General features: G+C 61.9%; 1 pseudogene; it reads left to right on the top strand.

The window, feature by feature from the left end:
- Positions 1-846: 846 nt before the first annotated feature.
- Positions 847-2,729, top strand: part of LOC102871503 — a 2,797-nt pseudogene continuing 914 nt past the window's right edge.

Here is a 2,729-nt window from a genome sequence, read left to right as displayed (position 1 = left end):
GAAACTGTGCCAGCGGTATTTCATGTGCCAGAAGGGTCATCCATGGCAAAGTGGTTTAAGCAGAGTTTCTAGACTAAGACAGAATTGGAAGCAGGATTGACAATCCACATCTAACATAAGAAATCATTTGAAAACTCAAAGAATAGCAATGGAACATTGTTTGACATAATGCCAGCAGATGAAGCCCTCAAGTTGAAGGGCACTCAAAGTATAAAAAGCGCAGAGCTGGCAGTGAACGGTCTCGGTGGGCTTAACTCTCTAGTTCACCTGTCCAAGCTACACAAGCTCCCCAGCTGCCTCCCTTGTCAAAAACTTGGCACTGTCTGCAGAGCTTGGGGTCTTCAGCGTCCATCACTTTAGACATTTTGGGCCCAGGCACCGCTTGGGGGTGGGGAGGAGCTACCGAGTGAGCCTGTAAGAGGGAAGGCGTTTGCTCCCGTGGACACGCCCGAGGAGTAGTGGAGTCACTTGGAGCAGCACCGTATAGAGACGTCACGATCTGAGTTGTCCAGGAAGGCTGGGTCAACTCAGAGGCCTGTAGGAGAGGGAACTTCCCATTCGCCTTAACCCAGGTCCCTGGAGCGGGCGCAGACTACATATCCCAGCACACACCACGCACGCCTCTTGGGCTCGCACACAATGACTTATGAACCACGACGTGCTTTCTGCAACTGTGGCTCAACCAGCGTCTAGAGATGGAGAACTACAACCTCCGAACAGCTCCATCACTCCATCACTCCTGAAGGCGCGATTTTACAAGCGTCAGAGAGACCATGACCCTACTCAGTTCCGCTCCCCTCAGAGGTGCAAAGGGGGTGGAGGGGCGGAGCCTCGGCTTGAGCCAAGATGGCGACTGCAAAGCCATACCTCACAGACTCGCTCTCGTTCTGCCTCGCGCAGCTCACGGTGGTGGCCGGGGAGGGCTTGTGTGAGGGAAAGGACACGACTATCAACGAGACACCCCTGGACCGTGTGCTCCTAGCCCTCCGCACGCACCACATCAAGGCAGCCGGGGTAATGGAGCGCTTCAGGGCACACGGCGGGCTCCGCCCCCTGCTTGCGCTGCTAAGGTGAACAGCAGCCTCGGAGCCCGCCCTTCCCCAGGCATGCCCTGGCTCTGCCCCCTCAGCGGGTTCGAATGGCTCTGCCCATTCGCCGGGCTCCGCCCCCTCTGCTTCTTCCTCTGCTACGACTTGGCCTCCAGCGCGCCTGTGCAAGACGCTGGACTTGGCTCTCAGCATCCTAGCCAACTGCTGCACAGACGGGGCGTGCCAGGCTGAAGTGCGCAGGCCCGGAGGCATCCTCTCTTGGGTTACCATTCTTCAGTGCTTGAAGACATACAGCATCCAGAACCGAACAGCCCGAGCACTGGGTACTTGGCCATGGAACCTAAGAGCTGCAGGAACATCCACTCTGCTGGTGCTGTTCCTCTGCTCCTCAAGAGCCTGACAGCGTGCCAGGTCTCGCAGTGCCTGCAGATTGTGGGTACGTGCCCTCCGCAACCTCTCGGACTCCCCCCAGCACCGCCTGGCCCTGGCCCAGCAGGAAGCCGTGTGGCCACTGGCCGAGTTCCTGGCCTCCACCCGAGACCCCACGCTGACCTCTGCCCTGGTCCGTGCCCTCCTGGAGCTGAGCCTATGCTGCTCCCAGGCCTGTGCTGAGCAGTTGAGTTTGGGCGGGGGTCTCGGCCAACTGGTCAGCCTTGCCTCTCACCCCAAAGGGGCTGTGTGCGAGGCTACCATCCTGATCCTCGCCAACGTGTGTGCCCAGGGCCTGGTGCGGCCTGCGCCAGGCAATGCTGGCGGTGTGGAGGTGCTGCTCGGAGAGCTGCGGTGGCTCCGGGGCTCCAACAGGGCCAGCCGGACCTCCCAGCAGTCCCTGGTGCAGGCCGTGTGTCTCCTCTGCAGGGCGGCCATCAACCGGGCTCGGCTGCAGGACGCTGGTGGTCTGGAGCTGCTGATGGGCCTGCTGCGCGACTCCCAGGCCAGAGCCTGGCACCCTCGTGTTGTGGCCGCCCTTGTGGGCTTCCTCTATGATGCCGGGGCCCTGAGCCGGCTGCAGGCTTTGGGCCTCGTGCCCCTCCTGGCGGGGCAGCTCTGTGGCGAAGCTGGTGAAGAGGAAGAAGGGCAAAGAAGCTGCTTCCTGGGATTTCCCTGAGGAGCGGATCCCCGAGCGGGAAGAGCCTGGAAGTCTCCGCAGCCTCAGGTCGTGGCTCATTTCCGAGGGCTACGCTGCCGGCCCCGGAGACATCTCTCCCGACTGGTCCCCTGAGCACTGCCTGCCCCCAGAGTCCTCAGAGCCATCCAGCACGGTCCCAGGCGCAGCCTCACTGCAGTCCCCATGTACACTGTGCATCCGCCAGATGCAGCTCGGCTGCCACCCCCAAAGAGCCCTGGGGACAAGAGGGCCCAGCACTGCTGCTGCTGTCACGCTTCTCCCAGGCTCCTGATCCAAGCGGGGCGCTTGTGACGGGGCCAGCACTGTGCGGCCTGCTAGCCTACGTGACCAGGGCACCTGGTCCGCCAAACCCGCGCACACTGCGCATCCTGGCTCACCTCACCTGCAACCCCGCCTGCCTGGAAGTCTTCGTGAGGATCTATGGTGCCACGCTGCTGCGAGCCTGGCTGGTGCTCGGTGTCGCGCCCGATGACTGGCCTGCCCCGCGGGCACGCCCTGCCAGCCACAGCCAGCACCGGGAACTAGGTGAGATGCTGCTGCAGAACCTGACC

The sequence above is a fragment of the Elephantulus edwardii genome, unplaced genomic scaffold (assembly GCF_000299155.1).
Source record: "Elephantulus edwardii isolate Elephantulus edwardi_28Jun2011 unplaced genomic scaffold, EleEdw1.0 scaffold01396, whole genome shotgun sequence".
NCBI classification, from domain to species: domain Eukaryota; kingdom Metazoa; phylum Chordata; class Mammalia; order Macroscelidea; family Macroscelididae; genus Elephantulus; species Elephantulus edwardii.
This window is presented reverse-complemented; position numbering and strand designations above follow the sequence as displayed.